Source organism: Microtus ochrogaster, linkage group LG8 (genome assembly GCF_000317375.1).
Source record: "Microtus ochrogaster isolate Prairie Vole_2 linkage group LG8, MicOch1.0, whole genome shotgun sequence".
Classification (NCBI taxonomy): Eukaryota; Metazoa; Chordata; class Mammalia; order Rodentia; family Cricetidae; genus Microtus; species Microtus ochrogaster.
The window spans coordinates 20135204-20151811 of NC_022033.1; positions in this window are offsets into that span (position 1 = coordinate 20135204).

Here is a 16608-nt window from a genome sequence, read left to right on the forward strand (position 1 = left end):
CACACACACACACACACACACACACACACAACAGGTCCTTTGTCTACTCAGAGAAAGCTGCAGTGAGAGCCTAGAGAAACAGAGCTGTTAGCACAGGACACACACAGGTCGGCTCCTGTTGTGGGTCTTCCGTGGAAAGGCAGAATGTCTCAAATGTGTTGATGTGGCACACTCCCACATCTTCCTCTGGGACTTTAGAAACCCTGGAGGTTGTGCTATGTCACCTATTTGTAGATACAGAAATGGAGGGACAGAGAAGTTAAGCAATTTGCCCCAAGTCACACAGCTGGCAGGCTGCAAAACTGAACCTTAGTCTACACAAGCAGCTATGCCCAGCACAGAGCGTGGCACGAAGGTCTGTTCCTCCCAGCATTCTCTATGCTGACCAGGAGCCATGACTCCTGGGATGGAGGCCTTCATACAGGCCTGGCAGCTCTGCCGTGTAGGGGGTCAAGTCCGTCCTCCCACCCCAGGGGCCTTTTTCCTTTCCAGCTGCTCTTATTTGCCTAGGATGTCTGCCAGCTCACCCCTCAGCCTCCAGCCAAGCCTGGAATGACAGAACACTTATGCAGTCCAAAAGAGAGGGTGGGTGGGGCCAAGCCAGTGCCTCCTCCAAGCGCGGACACCTAGTCAAAAAAGCCAACCGCTGGAGGACGTGCAGCTGGGACAAAGATTTGTTCAGAAAGCGTTTCCAGGCACGAGCGCTGTGCCTGTACGTACAGTGGGGGCAGACCAGCTGGGGGTGGGGTCGGCCTTTCTCCCAAGATGCCTTTATCTGCAGGCCACTGGGTACTCTGGGTTCAGCAGGTCTAAAGAAAAGTTACTGATTAGGGAGGTGCGTGACTAGAGTCTTTTTGGTTCTTTTCCTGGTAAAGGTTCAGTCTACAGTTAATTACTAGGTTCCAAAAGGTTTGTTTTCTCTGGAAGACAAGGAAAGGGAAGCCACCGGGGATGGGGGGGGGGGCGGGGGGTTGAGGAGTGGAGGAGGAGAGAAAAGACAAGCTGTGTATGCCAGGCATATCGATTGTCAGGCCAGGGGTGTTATTTAGGGCTTTCTGCTTCCTCCTGAGCTCAGGCCTGAGCAAGTGCACAGGGTCTAGGAGCCCCAGGCAGCCCGTGGGTTCTTGAGAAGAGAGATAAAGAAATAGTCCATCCAAATGAGAAGCTGTGCCCAACAGACGGCATGTCCAGCCTTGAAGAGCGGGGCCAGACTCTCAGTGGGCTCTGAGAGAAACTGCAAACACGAAACACCATTTTGTTTTTCACACGAATCTATAGCCGCTAACCAGAGCAACGGAATCACAGGTCACAGACTCACCCAAGCCCCAGCAAGCAGAGAGGAGCTGGGATCCGGCTGGCCCACAACTCTCTGAAGAAAGGCCTAAAGAGGAGGAGAGAGGACGTGGAGAGAGCAGGGAAGGGGTGGGCTTGTTTCCCAAACCTGGAAGTTTATCCAGTCCCGAGTTTATCCACACATTGTTTTGTCATCAGCAGCCCCAGGGGCTGAGAAAGCCAGGGTGGAAAAGACCAGATAAATATGGAGTTACCCCACACCCCAGAAATTCCACCTGCAGGTGTTTATTCAAGAGAGATGAAAACATGCATGAACACAGAAAGTTGTCCGGTCTTGTCCACAGTCGCATCATTCATAGGAGACACAAAGTGGAAGCAACCCGGATGCCCATTAATTAAGAGACAAATAAACATGTTGTATCAGCAAGGATGCGCACATCACGTAAGTGGAAGAAAACAGAAATGAACGCTAGCGGAATGCACGGTCCGGCTCACAGGGAGTAGTCGCAGCCGCAGCCGAGGGGTGGCTGCCTGGGGCTTGAGGAACTGAGGAATGCGGAACAGAACCAAAGCGGTAATGGAAACACTGTAACCTGTACCGATGGATGCAGCTGTCTGGACTGGAGCCATCGAGCTGTGTACTTTAAACGGGTGACTTGGGAAGCACGCGAGTTCTATCTCAGTAAAGCTGTCCAGATAATGAATATGAGCCTGGGGCGGGAAAGGGTTGAGCTCAGAGCAGGGGCCTGGGCTCAGTCTCTGGGACTCTGCCTGGGCTCTATCAGTGAAAATCTCATCCCCTCCCCGGGTCTTTGTTTTTGCTGCTGTGAAGTGAGGGAGGGGGAAGGGAGCAGTGCCATCAATGTGGGAGCATGTTACCTGTCTCATGACAGCTGTCCATGATTACGTGTGCTCCAGGGTAAAGTCAGAGCGCTCCTCGGGGGCCTTGGTAAACACCTAATCTCTCACCACTACTTCCGCTCTGGCCACCTGCAGGTCACCTTTAACCTGCACACTTCACAAAGGGCCAATGAGAAACCTCGAGATAGTGTCCTGAGCCACTGCCCCAGGTCAGGAAGTATTGAGCAGTGTACTACATGCCTGCAATCCCAGCACTGAGGCTGTGGCAGGAGGAGGATGAGTTTGAGGTCAGCCTAGGCTGCATGGTGAGGCTAGCCTGGTTTACGATGTTGTGAGGCCCTGCCTCTAAAAAAGAAAGTAAAGACAGACAGAGGCAAGAACAGGGAGTCTAGCTTCATCAGTTCAACATCCATTCCTGTGGAGTGATTCTGGAATGGACAGACAGACAGACAGACAGACAGACAGACAGACAGAAAGACAGATAGACCAAGGGAAAATGCCTCCATTTGCTAAGATTAGCATTTTTATGGCCGGGAAACTGAGACATGGGTGGGATCAGAGCATGCTCATTAAAGAAAAAGAACAAAAGCTGAGCCTGCCCTTCTTAGAAGAGCTGAGTGGCCCCACGTGGCTAGCTGGCTAAATTCCCTAGAAGGGATTCAAGGTGAGATGGTGCCACTGAGGAATTCTGGGTGGTTAATGCCCCTTTTCCCAGAACTCTCTTGCTGTGTGATTATGAGGAAGTAACATGCCCTCTCTGGGCCTCTGTTATAATGGAGCACCTGAACACTATTACCCAATCTTGAACTGACATTACAGAAAGGAAGGACCTTAGGAACCACCGAGGGTCAAGAACACAGAGGGCAGCAGGAACTCTGACCAAGACACACACCGATGGGATCAGCATAGGTCCCAGGGGCAGGGCTCCTTTGTTTAATCATCTCCCACAACAGGGAATGCCGAGGGGCTGCTGGGCCCAGCAGGGGCAGGGTGAGCAGAGGGGTGGGGCAGGGTTCAGAGCATCTTGGAATCTATAGCTTGGAGACACATGGATGGATCAGAGTTAATACAGATAGGTGCTACACAAGGTCACCAAGGCTAGACTACCCTATGGAGTGTCTGAGCAGACTCCAGGGAGAAACAAGATGAGCCAAGAAGAGGGACGTGGGCGGGGAAGAGCGGAGATGTGGCTAAGATCCAAGCTGAGGCTGGGAAAATGGCTCAGTGGGTAAGAGCCCACTCTGTAGGCATGAGGACCTGAGTCTGAATCCCCAACACCTAGGTAACCCCAGCATTGAAGGTGGAGGCAGATGGATCCCAGGAACCCACTGGCCAGGTGGCCTAAGAGCCAAGCTTCGTTTAAGTGTTGCGCATACATGAGGTCCCGGGTCCTGACAGCCCTGTCCTGCAGTAGAACACATCAAAGAGAGGCTGGGAGGTCACTGCACAGGCCCACAGTCACACAGGTTAGGGATAGATGGGAGAGCCCAGAGCACCAGCCAGACAAGGTGGCCCACAGTCACTGTTCCCAGCTTCCTGGCTGCCATCACCTGCCACACTGTTTTGTGTGGTTCTGAGACTAATCCATGCTGGTCACGTTTTTAATTTTGAATGAGTGAACTTGTTAAGTAGATAGCAAGCCAAAATGAGAGAGAGATTAAAACATAATTAGATTGGGTGTTTGAAACATCCAGCAGAAATGGACTCAGGAAGCTGAACTGAGGCAGGCAGCTTCAATTCTCAAAAGAGAGAGTCATAAGCAGAGCATAGTGTCCCCTCAGGTACGGCTTCCACGTAAAAGAACAAACACTTTTTTTAAAAAATATTTATTTATTATTTATTATGTATACAATAGTCTATCTGTGTGTATGCCGAAGGCCAGAAGAGGGCACCAGACCTTATTACAGATGGTTGTGAGCCACCATGTGGTTGCTGGGAATTGAACTCAGGACCTTTGGAAGAGCAGGCAATGCTCTCCAGCCCCAAGAACAAACACGTTTAATCCCAGCAGAGGCAGGCAGGTCTCAGAGTTCGAGGCCAGCCTGGTCTATATTGAGTTCAAGGACAGCTAGGGTTACGCACTGAACCCTGCCTCAACAAAACAAAACAAAATACAAAAAACAAAAACAAAACGACAACACCATCAGACTGGGTGTTTACAACATCCTGCAGAGATGGGCTGAGGATGGGTTATCAACTGAGCTTCTGTATTGTGGGATAAACACAGCAATGTCTGCTAAGAACAGTTACCTTCTAACTGTTTTTAAGGACACGTGTTTTTATTCTCCGACGGCTTTGCTGTGTCCTTTCACTCCATGTCACAGAGTTAGGGCGGCCAGCCCATCCCCAGACAAAGAGCCTTAGGGGATGTTTTTTTGAAAAATGGGAGCGGTGAACCCCACCTCCAGAGGCAGCTTCTCCGTAAGCTCAAACAGCACGTGACCATTTGTTGGTATAATGTACATTACACACACTGGGCAGACTCAGGCAGGAGCAAGGAAGCTGCTGTGGAGAGGGCCTGAGGGGGATTGGTCAGGGACAAGCAGGGAGTGTGGCAGCTGGGCTGCTGGAGGTAGCGAGGGTAGCCTGTGAGCTGGGTGGGGAGGCTGGAAAGGGAGTGGGGGAGATAACTTCCTGGGGAGCAAAGGGTACCTCAGCTGGGACATCTGCACATCTGTGTGGGCCCAGCGAGAGAACGTGTTCCTGGGAAAAGGCTTCAGAAACTTCAGGAGAAAGGAATCCACAGCTTAGAGGGCTCCAGCAATTTGCTGTGGTTTCTTTTCCATCTTACTAAATATTTACTTTTGTGTCCAAATGGCTCTTCATCATTTTCCTTTGTAGTCTCCTCCTTAAATCCGATCCGCCAAATGAAGAGTAGAGTTACCGTTGCCTTGCCAGGGAATAAAATTAAGGAATTAAAAAAGTACACATTCGTCCACTTCCAGTGAGTCCTAGAATAACTTTAAAACCTTATAGTAGAAATGTGTTTACGGGCTGGGAGACGGCTTAGGAGGTAAAACACTGAGTTTGGCAGCACTGTCTCTGTAACCTCAGCATTGGGGTGCTGAGACAGGAAGATCCCTGGCCAGTCAGTCTAGATGAAAACATCAAGCTTCCAGTTCCGGAGAGAGTCCTGGCTCAAAAATTAAAATGGAGAAGTGATTGAGGAAGGAATCTGGACATCATTTCCGGCCTCCACTTGAGCCCACCCAGGCGAGTGCCCCTGCAAACCTCCTCACCCTCTTCCGCACAATGTATTTGCTGCACCACCAGCTGGACACCCTTGTTAGCCCAGCCTCCCTCAGAGATGCTCTGGCCACCCCAACAGCCTATGGCTGGGCCAAAGCCTGCTTTACAACAAAGGCTTGACCAGCTCGCATGGCTCTGGTTTGGGACTGGGTTTTTATTTGTTCATTTGTTTGTTTGTTTATTCATTTTCTTGTTTTGAATCAGGGTCTCCTGTAGCCTGGGCTGGTCTTGAATTCACTCTGTAGCCAAGAATGACCTTGAATTCTTGCTCCTCTCCGCCTCCACCTCCCAAGTGCAAGGTTATAGTCTTGTCATCACAGCCTGCCCTGCTGAGTTTGGTTATTTTTTTATTTTTAAATGTGTCCCTACAAGTGAAGAATGTTATTCCCATGTGAGCATATTGTTACACCACAGTAAAGTCTAAACAGCAGTCTATCAGTAAGTGTAACATACACACACACACACACACACACACACACACACACACACACTGTCAGCGAAGATGTGCAGCAGGCTGTGGGAGGGGAGATTTGGCACATCATCCTGGGGAACATTAGGCAGAAGCTTAGAGCCATGCTTATCTTTCCCTTTGGGCCAGCAAGCCCTGCTGGACATAGAGCAGACAGATGAGAGCCCACATGCCCTCCAAAAGTCACAAGCAAGAATTCTCAGTGCACTCTCAACAGACGAATCTCAAAGGGCTGAAAGACGCTTAAGGAAATGCTCAACATCCTTAGCCATCAGAGAAATGCAAATCAAAACAACTCCGAGATTCCATCCATCTTGTCAGAATGGCCAAGATCAAAAACACTGATGACAGCTTATGCTGGAAAGGATGTGGGGTAAGGAGACCGCTCCTCCCTTGCTGGTGGGAGTGCAAACTTGTTTAGCTGCTTTGGAAATCAGTATGGCGATTTCTCAGAAAATTAGGAAACAACTACCCCAAGACCCAGTGATACTGCTGTTGGGTATATACCCAAAAGCCGTTCAATCATGCCACAAGGACATATGCTCAACTATGTTCATAACAGCATTATTTGTCATAGCCAGAATCTGGAAACAGCCTAAATGTCCTTTGACTGAAGAATGGATAAAGAAAATGTTCATTTACACAATGGATTACTACACAGCAGTAAAAAAAAAATAATGACATCTTGAACTTTGCAGGCAAATGGATGGAGCTAAAAAAAACATATTGAGTGAGGTAACCCAGACCCAGAAATATAATATGTACTCACTCATAAATGGCATTTATTCATAAAGCAAAAAAAAAAAAAAAACCAGCCTACAGGTCACTACCCCAAGAAACTAGACCGCAAAGAGGACCCTAAGAGAGACATATATGGATCTACATAGGAAGGTGAAAAAGACAAAATTTCCTGAGTAAATTGGGAGCATAGGAGTTACAGGAGAGGGTAAATGGGTTAAGGGGAAGAAGGGAAGGGAGGAGAGGGGAGCAGAGAAAATGTTTAGCTCAATAAAAACAATTTTAAAAAGAATTCTCAGGGCATCTTTCTTCCCAGATACTCCAATGCTGAAAACAGTGTAGCGTCTGACACTCACAGCAGAGAAACTGAATCTGTGGGCCAGTCAGGCAGATATTGCCATAGGGAGAGGAAATGACCCCATGGCACTCTGGGACAGCAGGCTGTGTCTCACCTGCTGGTAAGCACAGATGGGATGGTTTCACTCACTGGAAGCTCCATCCCAGACATTGCTGACCCACAATGATGGAGGTCAGGGTGGCAGGGGCCTTTAAGAGATGGGCAACAGCTCAGAAGGGGCTGAAGTTGACATTGGTGTCTTCCTTCATCAACCTCCACTTAGTTTATTGGGGTGAGAGCTCTCCTTGAGCCTGGAGCCCACCAATTCCTGCCAGTTGAACTAGCCAGCTTGCTCTGGGAATGCCTTGTCCCTGACTAGGTGGCCACCAGGCCTGCCTGGCTTTTACATGAGAGAGATATGAACTCCAAGTCCTCACAACTGCTGGGCAAACTTTTTATCCATGAAAGCATTTCCCCACCCTCCCCTTTCTAGTTCTTTTGAGATGATCTCACTCTCTAAGCAGCCTAGGCCTCAAACTCTCAGTAACTCTCCTGCCTCAACTCCCTAGTACTGAGATTACAGACACGAGCCAACACACACTGCTGATCTATGCCTTCTCTGTGTACATGTTAAACCTGAATGGGAATGCTGTCCTGCACTGGTATTTAAGCACGAGGCTCTTCAAAACCTTGGCTTGTCCTCAGGACAGAAAATGTTGGGATGTGTTTTTATGACAGGTGCCTCCTAGAGGGTTGGATGGCATTGGCAGCCAATCTTTTTGTTCCTCTAGAAAGCTGTATCCAGCTAGGGGATGTTGGCCGAGGGTAGAAGTGGGGACACCTGCAAATTTGCCCAAAAAGGGAGATGGCAGAGAGGCCTTCCATGGTGGACACAGCAGAGAGGAGGTAGGCAGGAGGTGGGCTGGGAGGCTTGGGCAAAGCCGGGAAGAGGGAATTGGGTAGGGGCCATGATGGGAATGGGGGAGGAGGGAGCTACAGTGGTCCTTCCCCACAGGGCTGGCTGAGATGAACACCAGCATCCCAGCCCCACCAGGCACCACCAACCCCAAACCCCAGAAAGGGTTTTCTCTGCCAATTCCCCCTCCATTCTTTCCCGGGCCTGGCTGGCTCTTCTCAGAGCTGACAAGCCGCCCACACCCAGTGCTTTGCAGTGCCAAATCCTCTCAGCCCTAGCGATTTGTCTCCCATCCATCACAGAGACCCCCCTTTTCTCTTTCCTTCACTGGCCCACTCTTTGGTGAAGGGGGCGTGCTTCTTGAACTGGATGCTACCACGGTCTGTGTTGCTGAGGCCCCTGGTGGTCCTGAGAAAAATAAAGCCTGGCAAAGGGAAATGACTTGAGGCCAAAGTCACCACCAAATAATGGGCAGAGCTGGATTAAATTTTAGGTATAACTTCTGTTTTTAAACACTTATTTATTTTATTTTATGTGTATGTATGTGTGCATGTGTGCGTGCGTGTGTGTGTGTGTGTGTGTGTGTGCACTGTATGCATGCAGGTGTCTGTGGAGGCCAGAAGAAGGTGTCAGATCTCCTAGAACTGAAGCTACAGGTGATTGTGAACCACCTGATGTGGGTGTTAAGAACTGAACTCAGGTTCTCTGCAAGGGCATGAGGTGTCCTTTTTCGTTTTGTTTTGTTTTTTGGGTTTCTCTGTGTAGCTTTGGTGCCTGTGCATGAAGAACTCTTAACTGCTGAACCATCTTCCCAGGCCCAGAGCTAGATTTTAATAATAATTGCATTAAAGTAATCTCGTGCTAAGGTGGGACCCGGGGTGAGGCACTGTGAATGCATTTAACATTTGCCCCTTACAATGACCCAGATGAGGAATGGATTGTCATCACCAGCCTCTTCAAATGCCACTGAAGTCTTGCATAGCATAAAATGCACACACTCATGTGCACACACACACACGCACATACACACACACCACACACATACACGTACGCACACCACACAAGAAGTTAGGGGAGAGAGAAGCCTATACAAAAGGCTTGCTGAGCACCTGGAAAGATATTTAGCCGAAAAGCTTTCACTTCAAAACCACAAGGCGATCCATCACAGCCACCTGGGGACTGTGACCCTCAGGCAGGATGTGGAAAGCAGGGATGCTCTCACAGCTCCACTGGAGACACTCTGTGCTGCAGCGGTTGGGGGAAACAATTGCATATTACAAAAGGTTAAGCACAGAGCAAACATCTGACCAGCTGGCTCTTCCCAGGGTGAAACCAGAAAGTGAGCTACATGTCCACACAAAAGTTGTCCGTGAGCATTCACAGCAGCCGAAGAGTGGGCACAGTCCAGACTTGCGCTAACTGATAAGGAGCAATAGAGGCCAGCCATTCAGTGGAATATTGACCTGCAATGGAAAGAAAGGGAGGAGTGATGTGTGCACAACATGGATGGGGTCTGAAACATTTTCCTACCAGAAAGAAGCTGCCCACAACAGACCACACATTGTGGTTCCATTATGTGAAATAGCCCCAAACAGACCAGTAGGCAGAGAGTAGATCAGGCATGGTGCATGGGCGGGTGGGGTGGAGCCAAGAGTGACCGCTGATGAGTGCTTTCTCTAGGAATGATGCAACTCCTGTAAACTTAAAGATGATAATGGTGGCCATGCTAGTCCTAAGCAGACTTGAGAACACTGGATCCCATGCTGTCAGGGGATGAGTGTGTGGTTCATACATTGTATCTCATTAGAGCATCTTAAAATAAAAAGATATGAAGCTGAAGAGTTAGCTCGGCAGTTAAGGGCTCAGCTTCTCTTGCAGAAGACCCAGGTTCAATTCCCAGCACTCACACCAGGTTGCTCACAACCACTGGAATTCCAGCTCCAGGGGCACCTGGCGCCTCTGGCCTCCCTGGGCACTGCACTCACACGCACACGAGCGGAAAATAAAATCTTAAGGTAAGAAGGTTCTCATGGTTTTGTTCAGGCTGTTGTCTCTCTCGAGTTGCCCCTACCTTCTTCTGTTTCTCCCAGTGACTACGAGTTGTGGATTTCCATGACCCAGCCGGCTCAAAGGCCATTACAAAGACTTCCTCAATAGACTCTGGTCAGAAGCACATGTCTGTCCTCCGAACTCCTTGGTGGTTCTCAGCCCTCAGCATGTGACGATTTAAAGGGTATCATCCATCCAGTTTATGACATTTATTACAGTTGACAAGATTTAAGGACTCACCTTGCCTCTGCTACTTTATTATGAGCTTCTGGAGATAGAAGACCTCATCCTCTTACCTTCTGAGTACCCAGAGCCCAGCACTGGGGCTGGCAGGCCACAGGTATCCACAGTTAACTCTACAGTTACTATATAGTTCTCACCTCTGTGCTACCTGTAGCAGCTAAAGAAGAAACAAGGCCCATGGGTTTACAGGGCTCAGTCCATCATGGCACGGAAGTCATGGTAGCCCTTCAAAATGGCCAGGTCCATGGCAGCCAGAGCAGGAGAGAAGACTGCTTGCTCAAACCTCAGTGGATCAGGAAGGGACAGGCAGGAACGGGAGTGTGCTGTCAGGAACGTTCATCACGAGCTATCACAGGCCTTGAAGCAGTTATACAGCTGACTCTAAAAACCATTGCTGTCTTCTGGAATTTCACTTGTGCAATAATAGCTATATCTCCCAACCACCATGCATTTTCATACAATGTGTACATGAAATCTTAAGAGTGCATCTCAATCTTATGGGCACACGTATTCATGGATGGTAGATAGATGACTTTTTATTTAGCTACACAGTTTTGATATGTAGGATATATACTGGGACATGCTTCATAACTAGTTCTGTTGCTTCACGAGGACCACAGACACCTAGAAGCCTGCCTTGATAACTACACACAATTAGTTCACTTTCACCTCAGAACAAGTTCAACTAGACTCAAGACTTTTTGTAAAAAGAAAACGTTACAGCTTCCACAAGGTGAGAGTCACAGATGTCCAACCAAGGTTACTGAGAAAAAGCATGCCAATCCTTCACTTGCCAGTCTGCTAACATTGGATCTGTGTCTCAAAGTTGTCATTGGGCACTGTGCTCCCCCTGTTTGGTTGAGGTTTTGCTGCTATTGGCCTTGGACTTTCATGTTGCCATGGTGAGCGGCTCAGCTCCTCATCACTTCCAAGCTCCTATAGAAAAGGGGTTTTAGAATAGAAGAAGCTAGAAGAAGTCTGGAGAGGTTAGAAGTAGGATTGGATTATTAGAGTAGAAACAGAACAATAAAGAGCAGTTGAAATGAAGAACATGACCCTCAGAGTGTGTGTGAAGTTACTATAGAGATCTTTCACACCGGAGAAGCATTGCATATTTGGAACCCTGGGTAGGAGACCTGCTGGAGCTGGTCTCTTAGCCCTTGCAATGTGCTCAGGCTAAAACCAGGTAGTAACCCATGAGCCCTAACTAAAGGTCCCACAGCCTCCTTAGCCCACTTGGCCATCCCGACAACTGTTCCACAGCCTCCTACTTAAACATTCCATAAGGTGAGAATCAAATGTTCAAATTCACGATCCTGCAGGGGACATTTCACATTCAAACAATAACAGCAGTGACATCTTTATTTTTATTTATTTACTTGGGTTTTGGAAACAGGGTTTTTCTGTGTAGCTAGCTCTGGCTGTCCCGTAGACCCAGGCTAATGTTGAACTCAGAGATCCGCCTGCCTCTGTCTCCTGAGTGCTGGGATTAAAGGTGTGCGCCACCACCGCCAGGCTATGAATGGCATCTTTAAAAGTGTGTAGAGGATTCATTCTAAATGTCCACTTTCTCAGCTTTCCTTCAAGAAATGAGCTCTTGGTGCAGCAGTTCTCAGCCTTCCTGACGCTACAACACAGTTCCTTGTGTAGTGGTGACCCCCTCCCAACCATTAAACTATTCTCATAGCTACTTCATAACTGCAATTTTGCTGTGGTTATGAGGCACGATACAAACATTTTTAGAGATAGAGGTTTTCCAAACGGGCCTCAACCCACAGATTGAGAACCACTGTAATGATGGAACATGTTGGACCCTGATTTGCCGATTTATTCATTGTGGAAATACCCTTTTCTTTTTCCTTAAAGTAAACACAAATGATCAAGTGATGAAACCATCTGGTCTGCACTGTGATTAGCCAGGCAACTGTCTTGAGGATGTGGCACTTGCCTCTAGGGTTAGGGGTGGCTAGAGATAGGCAAGGATTGCTAACTCAGACAGAGGGGGCCTACATCTTATAAGTAATAAGTATTCAAAATGTGTGTGTTAGCCAAACGTTTCATTGCTGTGAGAAAATATCCGACTGGAGCAACCTTAGGGGAAGGGTTCATGTTGGTTCTTGGTTCACGGTTCAGGCATTTTTAGTCCATTTTGTCAGGGATCGCACAGTGAGCAGAGAACCTACCTCAAGGTGGCCGGGAGCAGAAAGAGCAGGCCTGTGCCACCGGGCTCTTTGCTTGTCTGATGGGGCCACTCTCCCTCATCTGCTTCACTCTACTTCCTCTTTGTCTTCCTGACCCTGGACGACAGGACCCCCGAGAGCTCACTCCCCTCTCTACCTGACACCACTTACTCAGCATCTAGCTGAAGCTTTGTGTGCTGACCAGCCCAGACCTCTCCTCTAAACACTAGATTGACACATCCACTGTCCACTCACATCCATCCCTGTGAGGCTGCGCCTAAGGACCACAAGCGTCCCAAGGATTAAAAAAGAATCCTCTTTTCTAACCTGCTCCTTCTTAGACCTGTCCTACCTTGGTAACAGGCATCTCTGGCCCTTCAGATGCTCAAAATCAAGCCCCACCAACTTCCCTCAGCCTTTGTTCTGCCCATCCAGACCTGATGAGTTTTACTCCCAAACCACTAAGTCTGACCTCCATGTCCCAAGTCACCGGGATCACCCATAAGCCTAATAGCACCCCAGGGTGTCTTGTGTCCTTCCGCCACCTACTCTCAGACACTAGGAGGTTTCATTCAACAGTCCCTGTAGTCTGGCCCATGCTTGCTTCTGCCACCCCAGCTGCCTGCTAGACTTGACCATTTTTGGTCTTTCAGATACCCAAAGCCCTTTCCTTCTCCATGGCCTATACTCAAAGATATTCCATCTAGGTCTCCAGTATTCCAGTCCTTTAGTTTTAAAGTTTCACTTTGTTTATTATTATTATTGCTATTATTGTTGCTTTAGTATATTTAATGGGGTGTGTGGTACCACAGCACATGTGGGAGGTCAGAGGGCAACTTCTGAAAATTGGTACTGGGGATCAAACTCAGGCCGACATGCTGTGTATCAAGAGCTTCTCCCCACTGTACCATCTTGCTGGCCTCCAGTAGCATCTTATTATATAACAAACCACCCAAAATACCAGCTTGGAGCAGTTGCCTTTGCGTGGCTCAGCGGATGGCTCTCCTAGGCTGCTGCAGTTAGATGTGGAGGGCTCTGACATTGGAAGGCTCCCTTGGCTATGGGATGAGCAGACAGCCCCGCCCCGACAAGGCTGACATTGATGCCAGGGACACTCCATGTAGCTTCAGCTTCTCGCAGAACCTGGTTCCAAGGCAAAGTGGCCCAAAAACCAACTCCCAAGGACACAAGGACAAAATCAGCCTGAGCAGTGGAATCCAGACATGACTTGGCATGACTGCTATCATAGTCCCTATGCATGTGTGTGTTCATGTGTATATGCGTGTTCATGCATTGTGTGCAAATGTTCATGTGTGTACATGTGTCCATGTGGTAGCCAGAGGTCACTCCATGTCTTCGTTAGCTGTTCTCCAATCTTACTTTCTGAAACATGGTATCTCAGAGAATTTGGAATTCATCGATTCAATTAGACTATCTTGCCAGGGCCCAGGGACCCTCCTGTCTCTACCTCATGAACACTGGGATTTCAAACATGTGACCCAGTGCCTGGCTTTTTACATGGGTGCTGAGGACTGAACTCAGATCCCTGCACTTTACCGAGTGCCATCTCTGCAGCCCCTCTGCCAACCGAGCCATGTCTACAGTCCTCACCCGTTCTGATGTCTCTCACAGCACTGGCCGCCTGCAACTTAGGACAGGGTTGCAATCAGATTAAACCACGGAAGGTGAAAATGTTTTAAGTAAAATGCACCGACTATCTTGGTGGCGGTTTGAAGGAGAATGGTCCCCACGGGCTCATATGGTTGAATGCCTGGGTCCCCAGCTGGCGGGACTGTTTTGGGTAGGATCAGGAGGTGTGTGGAGGCAGGTTTTGAGGTTTCAAAAGCCACGCCATTTTTAGTTATCTCTCTGCCTTGTGTTTGCGGATCAGGATATGAGCTCTCAGCTACTGCTCCAGCACCATGCCTGCCTGCTTGCTGCCATGCTCCCTGCTATGATGTCTTCTTTGGTGATGGTATGGGCGATTTGGAGCTGTGACCCTCCTGTCACTGACTGGCACCTCAAGAGAAGACTGCACCTCAAATCACTAGCCCACAAAATAACACATTTCAAAGACTAGAGTGAAATCTACTGACTGTATTCTGTTCTCACACCATCACGGGGCCAGAAAAATCCAAGTCCGGCCATCATAGGTAGGAGACTGAATAAATCTGTTTGACCTCCTGAACGGTCAGACTCATTTCTACTCAGTGCCCAGACCTTCCCTCTTTATACCACAGACATGCGGCGGGCCCTCAAGGAAGCTGCTGGCAAAACAATATGTGGCGTAGGCAAGAAGTTCTTGTACGTTTCGGGGTGACCCCTGTGGAAACAGATGACTCCACTTGCAAAGAAGCCTTACCAGAAGAGTTCAGCCGGGGACAGGACCAGCTGCCTCTGAAACTGGTGTGTAAGGATTTGGGTGCCCAGTGAGAAGTTGGTCCTTCCCCAAACAGGCCCTTAGCTCTTCAGAGGCCCTGGGAGGCAGCCTCTGTTTGCCTCTGGCTCCTCTCAGAGTTCGCTTAATCTCCCTGATGTTGCCAATAAAATGAGCCAAGATTTATGGCTCCGGGAAGTGGCGGCAGCAGTCCCTCCTCTTGCCTGTCTAAAAGGCTTTTGGTTTCAGGGGAAAACCCACCGGATCACTTCTCCTCCCTCCACCAACCCCCACCTACTAGGCCTGCTCAGGAATGCCTGCCACTCCCACAGTGCACCCCGTCACACTCCTTTACAGAGCCTGAAACAAACGGTGGCCTGGCCCCAGCACCATTCCGAGCGTTCACCTTGTTCTCACAGCTTTTCATGTTTGACTCCCCCAAGTCCCCACCATCATAAATCCCCACGAGCTGGGAATCTCTGTCAGCTCCCAGGTGACACAGAACATGGAGACTTGAGACTTGGAAAATCCTCTGATCAGACCACAAATTCTGGAAAAGCCATGCTGCCTGGTTTGGCTTTGGGGTTTTTAGCTGTTTCAAATGGAACTTCCCATGACATGGCAAGGCTCAGTTGGTGTCATAAGAGCAGGTGTGGATAAGGATTCCTGCCTCTACAACTCTGTCTTATCCTTCTTCTCCTGAAGTAGCTCCCTTAGACTGCTAAGGCACGAATCCTCATCAGGGAGGGGCTGAGGAGGCAGAGACAACTTTGGGGCTAGACTGACAGACAGTCCTGAACTCTGCAAGACCCATAGCCCATCTTCTCCCCTATAAAATGGGTTATGGCTGTGCCTGCTTCGCCGAGAACTGGCGGAGCTGGCCAGAATACGGGCTCCCCATCACAGAGGCTTCCTTCCCTGTTGCCTAGGTATCAGGGATAACCCGAAAAGTCCCTCTTCTCTTTAGGACAGAAGATCTGGGGATGGAGCTGATGCCTGTTGGGGACCTGGGCCAGCTTTGTTGTTCTATTCGTAACTGGTCCATCAGGGACAGATGGAGGGTGGAGAAGCCACTAATACATACCAGCTTTCAGAATGTCCCCATCCCCAACAAGAACCCCTCCCCTGACCAGCACCCTGGGAGGGCCGGGACTGGCTGGCAGCAGTGCCAATGCCCCTATCCTCATCACTCAGTAAATCCCTGCTGTCTTCCTCCAAGTCAGACTCTAGGGTTACCCCCTCCATCCCCAGGCAGTGGAGCCAGGCACAGCCCAAGGAGGATGAGCTGCCATGGTCTTGTATTGCTGTGTATCAGTCACCCAGGACATTGCTGCCAGAACCATGAACTAATTCCATCTGTTTCTGAGGGTGGGTTCTGAACAAGGCCTAGCGGAGTGTTTCTGAGTCACTGGGGTTCTGGATGGCTACAATCAAGGCATCAGCCTTACCAACAGTCACCTTGAGGCTTGCCTGGGGCTAGATCAGGTTCCATAAGTCTTCACCAGGTGCTGACAGGGCTCAGAAGGTCCACTTCTAAGCTTGTCACCTGCCATCACAACATTGACCTCTCCACGTGGGCCCTCTGGTTGGTTGGATTCCAGTCGACAAGTGAACCCATGCTCTGGAGGAGGCAGCAATAAAAGGGCAGGGAAACCAGGGGTTCATGGGGCCGCCTCGAAGGCTGCCTACCCCATGGAAGCTGTTGCTGGGACCTGGCACCATGAATTCACAGAGATAGAGGCAGATTCACCTTCATGGCACTCTCCAGAGAGCCAAGCATTGGACCCCAAGATCTCCATGTCCAGCTCTCCCCAAACCTTGCTGGCCTCACCTTGCATGGCTTTCTTCCACCATGTGAGACAATATGGCCTTTTGGGACCTTAACTTAACCTTGCA